The sequence below is a fragment of the Neophocaena asiaeorientalis genome, unplaced genomic scaffold, assembly GCF_003031525.2.
Source record: "Neophocaena asiaeorientalis asiaeorientalis breed wild unplaced genomic scaffold, Neophocaena_asiaeorientalis_V1.1 scaffold279, whole genome shotgun sequence".
Taxonomy (NCBI): domain Eukaryota; kingdom Metazoa; phylum Chordata; class Mammalia; order Artiodactyla; family Phocoenidae; genus Neophocaena; species Neophocaena asiaeorientalis.
The window spans coordinates 141,222-152,742 of record NW_020175024.1 but is presented as its reverse complement, the minus strand read 5'-3'; the positions used below and the strand labels follow the sequence as shown (position 1 = coordinate 152,742).

Sequence of the window (11,521 nt, the reverse complement as noted above, 5' to 3'; positions counted from 1 at the left end):
GAGTTAACATTTATTTATTGTTTATATGCACCATCATCAAGAAAACATTTTTACCTTAAAAGTGAGCCTTTTGATAAACAATCTCTGAATAAAATAACAACATTATAAAGTATAACTATCTTCGTGGGATAGATGCGTTACAGCGATATTAAATAGAGCCAAAATGAGAGGCTGAAAGAAAGCCCAGTCTGTGAGGGTTTCCAGGTTCCTAGCGCATTACTAATTTTGTTTTAAAGGATTCAGATCAAAACCCCTCACCTAGACTTGATATAGAGTGATAGATTAATATCTTTGCTTCCGTGTAATGCACTGAAATACAGATACCCATGTTTTACTCAACATATGAACCGAATCCCCTTTTTTCTCCAGGCATAATTCATAATAGCGGACCATCTTCACTTCAAATCTAAATTAATGGGAAACTAGTTTTGCTTATGAATATTGATACTTAATCTGTTTTCCACGGTGAGTAGTTTAATCTACGATATCACTTTATGGATTTCTGTCTCTTTAAATTATATTACCCTATTTAAATTACCATATTAACACAAGCATGTAACTAAAAACGCTCTAAAGATGTCAACCAAATAAACCCTGAGCAAAATGTGTGCTGTCAAGACTAACGAGAGAGTCTGCCTTCTGAAAATGTTATGTGCGATAATGCACAGAATGAACAAGGAAATAATCCCACACTGCCCTTACTAGAAGGACACGTGAAGTGAGTCAGGGAGTCCCCACCCCAATGCTACGGACTCCCCGAAAGAACCTGAAACCGCTCCACGGCCACTGAGCAGGACCGTCCAAGGGAGAGATGGCACATCTGTACTTTGTTTTTCTTTACTTGATTCTGATGCACGTGGTCTACTGAGAAAATCTGAGGCAATCAGTGTACTAAACCAGAGCCTGCAAAGTTTTTCTGAAAAAGTCCGGATAGTTCATAGTTTAGGCCAAATTATCCCTCTTGAAACTACTCAACTTTACGCGAAAGCAGACAATATGGAAACAAACAGTTGGGACTGTGTCCCAGTGAAACTTTATATATGGACACTGAAATTTGAATTTCATATAATGCTCACATGTCATGAAATGTTCTCCATTTGATTTTTTTCCAGCCGCTTAAAAATATAAAAACCATTCTTAGCTCTCAGGCTGAACAAAAATAAGCGGTAGGCAGATTTGTCCTGCAGCCTTGATTTGCCGCATCCTGTGTGAAATTATCAATGATATTAATATTTCATTCATGAATAATAATTATAATTTACTTAATACTGCTTCAGATCTACCAGAACTCAGCATCCGTTATAACCTTTTTCCTTTTTTTGAGTTAATATTGTTAAAATAGCTCAAAATCTTATGTAACTTAAAAGTTAAGGGTAGAAAAGATTGAAATAAATCTGTCTACGTAGGCAGCATGGCCTACCAAGGCATTATCTAAATTCTCTGAATGACAAATAAGTGGTATTTTGTGGCTGAGTCAATCAATTTAAGAATCTCCAGTGACAAATTTTTTTTTTTAAATGCTGTTCAGTTCTCCATTGTGTCTGTATCATTGTAGTTACTACGTGATGTATAATGGTCCATTTCATGTAATGGAACTTTAACTGGTGTTGGTTTAACTTGAGTAGCTTTTTAATTAAAGTAAACCAACATTTGCTGTTTCACTGCCTAACTGAATAAATTGGGAGTTAGCATGACCCATGAATATGAAAATATGGATAATCTAAGGATGATGAATCAAGATCCTTCTTCCATATATTTTCTCTTAATGAAATACAAATGAGGCTTTAAATGGTCCTGTAAAACCACAGAGTCGGGCTTCTGCTGCCTCTTTCTTTAGGCTTCTTTAGGCTAACCTTGAGAGAAGGAATTCAAATCACCGAATGTAATCTAATCTGTAGCTAAACGGTCTATAGATAAATTAAAAATACAGACAAGAAGGAGACGTGTAATTATTGAGGAGCTATTTGGTTTTTTGTTAACAGAATTCACATTACTGAATCCCAAAATTTATTCAACAAGCACTTATTGACAACACAGTTGAGCTCTGTCCTTATAGACCTTGCATTTTAGTGGAAAGAGCCACATAAAAAGCAAGGAATCAAACGGATAGTTTGTCGTATGGTGATAAGTATTAATAACAGGGGGGAAAATAATATGGTATGGGGTCCCAAGCAGAGAGAATAACAAACACAAAGGCTCAGAGATGGGACGGTGCTTGGAATGTTCCAGAACAGCAAGGACAGCCATGTGTATGAAGAAGAGTGAGTGAGGGGGGAACTTCACAAGGACAGGTATTTTTCTCCACTTTGGTCACTGCTATACTCTCTGCACATGAGACAGTGTCTAACGTATAGGAGGTACTAAGTGAATATTTGCTGAATGAATGGTTGGATGAACAAATATATAAGAACAAGGAGAATAAAGGGGTGTAGATGACATATGGCCTCATAAATCACTGTAAGAACTTTGGATTTTACTTAAATAAGAAGAGCAGCCACTGAAGGTCTCCAAGCGGAGAACTGTCATGATCTGCAGGATTTTTAAAAGATCACTTGATTTCTCAAAGAGGAAATCAAAAAACACCTTGAAACAAATGACAATGAAAACACGACGACCCAAAACCTATGGGATGCAGCAAAAGCAATTCTAAGAGGGAAGTTTATAGCAATACAATCCTACCTCAAGAAACAAGAAACATCTCAAATAAACAATTTAACCTTACACCTAAAGCAATTAGAGAAAGAAGAACAAAAAACCCCCCAAAGTTAGCAGAAGGAAAGAAATCATAAAGATCAGATCAGAAATAAATGAAAAAGAAATGAAGGAAACGATAGCAAAGATCAATAAAACTAAAAGCTGGTTCTTTGAGAAGATAAACAAAATTGACAAACCATTAGCCAGACTCATCAAGAAAAAAAGGGAGAAGACTCGAATCAATAGAATTAGAAATGAAAAAGGAGAAGTAACAACAGACACTGCAGAAGGACAAAGGATCATGAGAGATTACTATAAGCAACTATATTGATTTCTAGCAGATTAAACTGTAGGAGGAAGGACAGAGGCAGGGAAAACAGGAAGGAGAGTATTTCAATAATAAATAGCAATGACAGAAGTATCTCCAGATGCTGTGCAACAATTATTTAAGATATGAATTACAGTGATGTCTAAAACTGGAGCAATGTTATATATTAAACATGGCGTCAGAGCTCTATGGTAATGAACTGGGCTAGCTGAGAATTCCAGCTAGATTTTCATGGGACTGGGAGTACAGCAGGTGATCTGAGCTTCAGTATTGCAAACTTAGATTCTTTGATCAGTCACACATGGCAGTCAGGCTCTTGAACTCAGGTTAACCAAATTCCCACCGAGAAGACTGTCAGCATACCCTGCAGCAACTAGTACAGGTTACTGGCATGAACAGAGCCTGAATAAGGAGAAGGACAGCCAGGTGGTTTCCAAGGTGCCAATGATAAAGGCTTACAAAACCATCGCTGGAATTATATCAGTATTGAAAGAATTGTTTTTATCCATACTCCTCTCAGAGGGACTCGTCTTTAATGACAGCCACCCAATGAACCATGTCCTCAGCATTCATGATCTTGTGTATTCATCCACCCTCTCTTTAGATCTGGGCTGGGTCTGTGACTCACTTTTTACTAATAGAAAGAGGTGGAAATAATCCTGGGTGACTTCAGAGACCAGGTCAGAAGAAGTTTTCCTCTTTCTATCTTCTTCTCTCGGAACATTCATTCTAGGGAAGTCATCAACTATGTAAAAAGTCCATCTACCCAACTGTAGAGACCCCATAGAGGGGCTTTACACCAGCTGTTAAGGCAGCTGGCATGTCTTGGACCCTCTAGAACAGACGAGCTACTAGCTGAATGCCACCGAGGGACTCCAGTCAAGAATCAGCCCACCCAGGGACTTCCCTGGTGGTCCAGTGGTAAAGAATCCACCTCCCAATGCAGGGGACAAGGGTTCCATCCCTGGTTGGGGAACTAGGATCCCACATGCTGCAGGGCAACTAAGCCCTCGCGCCACAACTAATGAGCCCGCACACCACAACTAGAGAGAAGCCCTAGTCGTGTGCCGCAACAAAAGATCCCACATGCCTCAACGAAAATCCCGCTTGCTGCAACTAAGACCCGACGCAGCCAAATAAATAAATATTAAAAAACAAAAAAAGAATCAGCCCACCCAATCCTGCCTAAATTCCTGACTCACAAAAATCATGAAAAAAAAAAATGGTCATTGTTTTAAGTTTTGAGGTAGTTTGTTATACAGCAACAGCTAACCAGAAAAATAGTGTGTGTGGTCAGTGATAAGAATAATTTAATAAACCGCTCGAGTAGAGGGAATATCCCTATGAGGCATAATCAAATGGCCACTGAGGATCATTAAACCAACTTCTGATGAAAAGGTCTGGGTGCAGGTACCTACAGGCAGGGCAGTAGAAGAGAGGAGACATTGCTACCAGAAGCCTTTATCCATCTTTCTTTCACAGCACAAATTGCCCTCATGTGTGGGTCTAACCTGGTGCATCTACCATTGCTTCTCCAGTCAGGAGACCCATGCAGAAGAAAAAAATCAGACTGATGTCTTCTAAAACAGTATCTTCCAAACCAAATGATACTACATACTAACAAGCTGATGTGTGTTGCTCTTTAGATTAGCACAGGAGAGCAGATATCTTTATTGGAATAATTCTTCCATTTTGTCATTGGAGGTCAAAACCAGATGTTTGAGATGAGAACTAGATCTTTGAAATTCCCAGAAGGACCAAATTCCGACTAATCTCTAACAAGAGCTTATATTGTGTATTCCTAATTGGTTTAGGATGGAAATACTAAGAAATGGCTATTGATTGCCTTGTTTCCAAAAGCTGTATGAACTTTCATTCTCAATACAGGAAAAATAACATGATCGCAATGAGATTGGCCATCATCCTCTAAGATTTCAAGGAGCAAGGAGATTTTATGATTTTCTAAGTCCCCTCCAAGACATCCTTCATCAAAACTAGTCACGTTTAGGTTTTTTTTTTTTTCTTACTTACGGATCCAGTGTGTAGAAAGCTTCTTAGTATGTAGTATCACTTGGTTTGGAAAATACTGTTTTAGAAGACATATAAGTAGAAAACTTCATTGAATCTCTGGTATAATTCACAAGGCAGTAATACTTAACAATAGCCAACTTTTAAGGGATGTCCATTTATGGCAAGCACTATGCTAAATAAGTCTTGCACGTGTCAAAAGAGTGCTATAAGGTAGGTATTACTATAATTTACAGTTTATGTCTTAGAACGCTAACATTTAGAAATCTTTAATTATTCACTCAAAGTTAAATAGAAGTGCCTGACTGCTAAGTCTTTGTTCTTAAAATGCTATACTATGCGTCATTACAGTAAGGCAAGTCCTCCCTCGCTGCAAGAGTTTATCAAGATAAACTTTGGCCCCTAAAAAGACGGATTTTTTTTTCAGTTTAGAAAAACCCTCAGTCCTCAAAATATGAAAGATAAAACATATTTGTATGAATTATTTATTATCAACACTGGAAACTATGGAAATATTAATTTTGTATTAGATTACCAACACATAATATCATATATAGTTGAAAAAGAATTTCTGTTGATCAAAACCACGAAAGAGTCCACCCTCAGGAAAGCATTTAACCGAACTACTGATACTATACTCTCGGGATAAATAAAGAAAAACAGTAAAATCTTGAAAAACACCCATTTCAATATCATACGTGATTCTGACAGGATTCTCTTCATTTATTTGGCCTGTGGTATTGATAACATGCCCACAAAAAAAAAGGAAAAATAGCTATGGCTGAAAATATGGATCTTATTTAAACACTCATAAAAATTCCTATTTCAACACCCAGTATCCTGGGTGTTCTGTTTTTATTTTTTGGTGGCCAAACAACATAAATTTACTTCATGTGACAACTGGTAAAGTTGGGCATTTCCATTTAAAAGGGTGTTGAGCTAGCCTCTTTGCCTTCCAACTAACTATCTTCGAAGTTAGAAAAGCTTACAACCATGATGAAAATGAATACAACTGATTGAAGGCCAGCGTCCGGAAGGAGTTCCTAACTATAAAGCTACGGAACTGGATGGAGAAAAACCAGAGTGTGAGCAACTGATGCTTTGCCCCATGGGGTAGAGCATCCCTTCCTGCTTAAAAGGGTGGAAAGAATGGAGTAAATACTTCATCCCTTTTCCACTTTCCATGATTCTGCCTTTCAGGGTTTCCAGAGGAAGAACTTTTGATTTTTTACAACCATACTGAAACTTTAGCTGCCAGAACATGGTAGGACTGGGGACTAGGAAGGTGTTCAGCTGGGGGAGGGTTGTAGCTGGGCGGTGCCTTTTACCTCTAGTCCTAAGAAACAAAGAGTACAGGAGGGAGAGCCTGGTAGGCTGTGGACTGAATTGTGTTCCCCCAAATTCATATGTTGAAGCCCCAGCCTCCACTGTGATTAATTTTGAAGACAGGGCTTTTATGGAGGTAATTCAGTTGAAATGAGGTCATAAGAGTGGAGCTGTGATCCCAAAGGATTAGTGTCCTTATAAGAAGAGACACTGGAGAGCTTTCTCTCTCTTCCCTTCCCCCGCCACCCCTCACTCCCTCCCCTTCTCTCCCTCCCCACCATGTGAGGACACAGTGAGAAGGCAGCTGTGTGCAAGCCAGGAAGAGAGCTTTAACCAGAAATCCAATCAGCTGGCCCCTCCATCTTGGACTTGTAGCCTCCCCAAAACTAAGAAAATAAGTTTTTGTTGTTTAAGCCACACAGTCTATGGCATTTTGTTTTGGCAGCTCAAGGTGACTAAGGCACGCTATACAGAGGGAGTCATCTCGTCGTGTGTTTATCACTTTAGCCCTACAACGAATTGGGCAGTGATGGCAAGAACAGACTCCAGCTCAGTGCCCTAAGTGATCCCTGGTATGCAAAGAATTATGAAAATTTAGCAAATAACATTAAAGAGTACCACAACACATAAGGAAAACAGTCATGTTCGTGAGTAGAAGATGTGATATTGTCAAGATGCTAGTTTGAGGCATTCCAGAAAAGAAACAAGATTTTCTGTAGCTCAACAAGCTTTTTCTAAAACTTATATGGCAGAACAAAGGACCAAGGTACTCACAAAGAACACTCAGGAGGAAAAAAAACTCTTAGGAAGACTTGCTGTACATGATATTAAGACTCGGTATAAAACTAATAAGTAAGACCAACGTATTTGGTGCAAAGATAGACAAATAGAACTGCATAGGGATCCCAGAACCAGTACAACATGTATGTGGAAACTTGTTATTTAACAGAGCTGACATTTCAGATCAGTGGGAAACAAATAGATGGTTGACTCTGTGGAGAAAAGGTGAAGTTAGATCCCTATCTCACACCATGTATAAAAATCAATTCCAGGTGAATTAATGATTTATACATAAAAGGCAAAATTTCAAAACTTTTAGAACCAATATAGGACAGTACCTTTATGACATCAAGATTAATAAAGTAGAATGCAAATCAAATGAAAGCCTAAGTAGCAATGTTAATATCAGACAAAATAAAGATCAAGGCATAAAAGATAAAGAGCAAAAATATATGCTAGAAAATGGAAAAGCATGAACATATGCACCTAAGAATATAGACTCAAAAAATGTAGAGGAATAACTGAGAGAAGGAAAGTGAAAAATAGATACATCAACAATTGGAATTGGAATTGAAGATTTCAACATGTTTCTCTCAGAACCAAATAAATTAAACGTAGCAAAAATAGGGGGAAAATAGCTATCAAAACTAATGTATAGATCTATATGAAAGCTGACACCCAAGAAAGAGAGAAAACAGATTTCTTGTAATAGAGAACACTCACAAAAATTAATTATGTAGAGCAACACAATGAAAACCCCAATAAATTTAAAAAAATTAATATCAGGACATGGAGGGGATGAGTGAAATAGGTGAGAGAGATTAAGAGGTACACACTCCCAGTTACAAAATAAATGAGTCACAGGAATGAAACATATAGCATGGGGAATATAGTCAATAGCATTGTAATAACTTTGGTGACAGATGGTAACCAGGCATATCATGGTGATCATTTTGTAATGGATAGAAATACTGAATCACTGTATTTTACACCTGAAACTAACATAGTGTTTTAGGTTAATTATACTTCAACAACAACAACAAAAAGTGGTAACTATGTGAGTTCATGGATGTGTCAATTAACTTGATTGTAGTAATCATTTCACAGTATATACATATATTAAATCATCATGTTGTACAACTTTAAAAATCACATTGTACAGCTAAGTATACACAATTTTTATTTGTCAATAATACCTCATTAAAGCTAGAAAAAAATTAAATTTAAAAAATTAATACCAAATCTATTATATTATCTGAACATTAGGAAGAAATTGGAGAACAATAACAAAACAATAAATTTAAAAGCTGCATATGTATAGAAACTAAATAACTTGCCACTAACTAGCCCCTCCACCAAAGGAAAAAAATCATAAGGGAAGTCTAAAATCACTAAGAGGTGGAAAACTATGGAAACATTTTATCAAAAATTTTAGGTCAGGGCTAAAGTGATATGCAGTAGGAAATTTATAGCTGTTAAATGAATACAGCAGAAAGCAGAAAATATTTTTTAAAATTAACAGTGAAGGAAGTTGGGAAAAGAGCAATACAGAAAATCCAATGAAACTAGAAGGAAGGCAATAATAAAAACAAGTAAAATAATTAAATAAAAAACACAGAAATAATCATGAAGATTAATAAAATCAAAAGCTATTATTTTGAAAACATTAATAAGGTAGCATGCTGACAAGAAAATTAAATATCCCATTCACTTATGAACATGGATCCAAAGTTAATTAAATAGATGACAGAACAAAACCTTCTAGCTAATGTCATCAACAATATTGTTTTTTTAAAAAGTCATGAATAAGTAGGGTTTATCCCAGTAATGCAAGAAAGTTTTGATATCAGGAAATCTATCAGTGCAACATTCCATAGTAAGGAATTAAAGAAGGAAAACGGTATGATTACTTCAATAGATGCCGAAAAAGTAATGGTAAATGTTTATCATTTTTTTTTTATTAAAACACTCAGAAAACTAGAAATAGAGTGAAGCTTCCTAAATTTATAAATATCTGTATATCTAAAAAAACAGTAACAAACAATATGCCAAAATGGAAAAACCATAGACACATTCCAATAAAGACTGTAATCCGGAAAAGAATGCTGCCACCACGACCATCAAACATAGGACTTAAAGTCTTGTCCAATGGTATATGCAAAGCAAAAGAAATAAGAGGTGTAAGCATTATTTCCCAGACATGATTATTTCCATTGAACGCACAGAAGAATCAATAAACCTTTAAATTAATGACAGAGTACAGTCAGATTGGTAGATATACAGTTATTCCTCTAACCCTTGTGCACTGTTGGTGGGAATGTAAACTGGTGCAGCCACTGTGGACAACAGTATGGAGGTGTCTCAGAAAACTAAAAATAGAGCTACCATAGGATCCAGCAATCCCACTCCTGGGTATACATCTGAAAGAAACAAAAACACTAACTGAAGAAGATACATGCATCCCCAGTGTTCACAGCAGCACTATTTACAGCAGCCAAGACATGGAAACAACCTAACTGTCCATCAACAGAGGAATGGATAAAGAAGATGTGGTACATGTATACAGTGAAATACTTACTCAGCCATAAAAAAGAACAAAATAATGTCATTTGCAGCAATATGGATGGACTTAGAGGGCATTATGCTAAGTGAAATAAGAGACAGAGAAAGATAAATACTGTATGATATCACTTGTATGTGGAATCTAAAAAAATTCCACAAACTAGTGAATATAACAAAAAAGAAGCAGATTCACAGATATAGAGAACAAACTAGTGTTACCAGCGGGAAGGGGCAACAAAGGGGGGGTGAGGGGGAGGTACAAACTGTTGGGTGTAAGATAGGCTATAATGATGTTGTACAACACGGGGAATATAGCCAACGTTTTGTAATAACTGTAAAGGGAAAGTAACGTTTAAAAATTGTATAAAACATTTAAAAATTAGATTAAAAACTCATTCCTCTACACCAGCAATACCAAATAGATGATAAGATATAGACTATAGATAAGAAGATATAAGACTATAGATAAGACAATATAAGGAAAAATATGACATGGCTCAAAATAGCAATTAAAAATGTAAAGTATGTATCAGGATCAAACGGAAAGATAAACGATTTTTCGCTTTTCAAATGGAGAAAATGAAAGTGGTGGATTAGTTTCAAAAGTGACGGAAGAGCTGAACAGCAAGATGGTACAGTGAGCAACTCAGACACCAGCGTCAGAAAGAACCCACTCCCACTGCTGAGTGGGGAAGGGGCCTATCACCAGACAGCAGGTGGGACCAGGGGCGCCAAGGGGAACTGCAGCCTGAAAGAGGCAGAGGGGATCACTGTGGCTTCTCTCTCCCTCTTGTCCCCCAATCTCCCAGCTCTGCTTCCAGCCCCTCATCCATCCGAGTAGGAGCCAGCAGTCGCGGAGAGGGGAAAGCAGGTCTCATCCCCGCACTGCAGCTCCTTTCTGGTGAAACCACTTCACAGCTCTTGCCTCTGTGTTCACTGACAGCTTCCTGCATCACTTGGAAGTACAGTCTTCCAGCTCTTGCTGGGATCTCGATCCTCCCCATCTCTTTTTTGTTTTCCTTAACCCTGCCCACAAAACTGTAAAAAGAATCTTCGCTAAAATTTTCAGTCCTCTGAGGGGCCATCTGTTTCCTGAATTAGAAATGCTAAGTAGGAAATGTTAACTAACACATAGTACACTAATAAATCAGAGATTCCTCACACTCTGCTCCTAAACCGTATTTTCCTCCAGAATCACCTTCCGCTGTCAGGGGAAAAAAACCCAAAAAAATCAGACCCTAGAAGAAAAATGAGAGGATTCTTTCCTAAAATTTGAAATAAGATTTAATTTAGTCAATTAAAAATGCAACTCTCTGGGGTGTGCTCAGAGCAGGGGGCCTGAAGAAATATGGCTGTTCTGTTTACAACACACCAGACAGGAATCTGGGTTCATTGTGATAAGGGGCACAAAATTTGTGGCCTTCCTATGAACAAATACCCGACACGTGTCCCCTGAACCTCCACGTGGCTGCTGGGCAGGACCAGTGGGACAGGGCTCAATATCGGAAGGAAAACTACAGTATTCAGTGGGGGAGTTTGCCACCTAGAGCCTGTCCGGTCCATGCGTGGGTAGGCCATGGGTGGTCTTATAGACATAGAGGCTTCAAACCTCTCTTTTCAAGGAAAAGAAAAAGAAAAAGAAAAATAGATTGTATATGCCAATCTGGAAAAGGCAAAATTATGGAGACAACAAAAAGATCAGTGGCTGCCAAGAGTTTGGGGGGTGAGGGGAGATGAATACACAGAGGACAGAAGTTTTTATGAGCAGTGAAAATACTTTGAATGACATTATAGTGACGGATG

At 37.7% G+C, this 11,521-nt stretch overlaps 1 non-coding gene across 1 annotated transcript; it reads left to right on the top strand.

The window, feature by feature from the left end:
* Nucleotides 1–11,033: 11,033 nt before the first annotated feature.
* Nucleotides 11,034–11,165, top strand: LOC112411692 (small nucleolar RNA SNORA11). Its single transcript, XR_003005685.1, has one exon. It is a non-coding gene; the product is annotated as a small nucleolar RNA SNORA11 (small nucleolar RNA).
* Nucleotides 11,166–11,521: the final 356 nt, after the last annotated feature.